The sequence below is a fragment of the Piliocolobus tephrosceles genome, unplaced genomic scaffold, assembly GCF_002776525.5.
Source record: "Piliocolobus tephrosceles isolate RC106 unplaced genomic scaffold, ASM277652v3 unscaffolded_9679, whole genome shotgun sequence".
NCBI lineage: Eukaryota > Metazoa > Chordata > Mammalia > Primates > Cercopithecidae > Piliocolobus > Piliocolobus tephrosceles.
In genome coordinates, this window is record NW_022337250.1 from 1 (window position 1) to 624 (window position 624).

At 19.9% G+C, this 624-nt stretch overlaps 1 long non-coding RNA gene across 1 annotated transcript; it reads left to right on the plus strand.

The window, feature by feature from the left end:
• The first annotated feature begins 132 nt into the window (after nucleotides 1-132).
• On the plus strand, nucleotides 133-508 carry LOC111532783. Its single transcript, XR_002728642.1, has 3 exons — nucleotides 133-162; nucleotides 278-361; nucleotides 469-508. It is a non-coding gene; the product is annotated as an uncharacterized LOC111532783 (long non-coding RNA).
• Nucleotides 509-624: the final 116 nt, after the last annotated feature.

Below are 624 nucleotides of genomic sequence, written 5' to 3' on the forward strand. Positions count from 1 at the left end.
GTATATATCTATATGCGTATGTACAATATTTAAACAGTATATACTTGTTCAACTTATAAAATAAAAAAAAATAAAAGAGATGCAACAAAATTGTTTTTTTTTTTCTTTTTTTTTTTGATTGTCCTTATAGGCAACAAAGAATCTATTTATACTTATATTCAAGTAAAACATTAGTGATAGTAATATATATATATATATATTTTACCATTCACATGTTGCTTACATAATTTGTTTTATTTTTATTTTATTTATTTATTTTTTTTTTTTTTTATGGTAGTATGGAACAGGAAAATGCAGTAAAAAATAAAAATAAAATTTGTAATATTTTTATGTTCTGAAATAATAGAAGATGAACAAATAAGTAGCAACAAGATTAAATCTAAAATAGGACATTCTAATATATGCACATACAAATATATGTACATATGTATGGGTTTTTTTTTTTTTTTTTCTCTGCTTTTACTATAGTTTTGGAACATGGATATGATGATATATATTTAAAAGGGATGTATGTATTAACAAATAAAAACAATACCAATTATTCATGCCATATATTACGTTATGAAGATATATGTACAACTACATATATACATATAAATATTATTTTTTTTCCTTTTTCATACT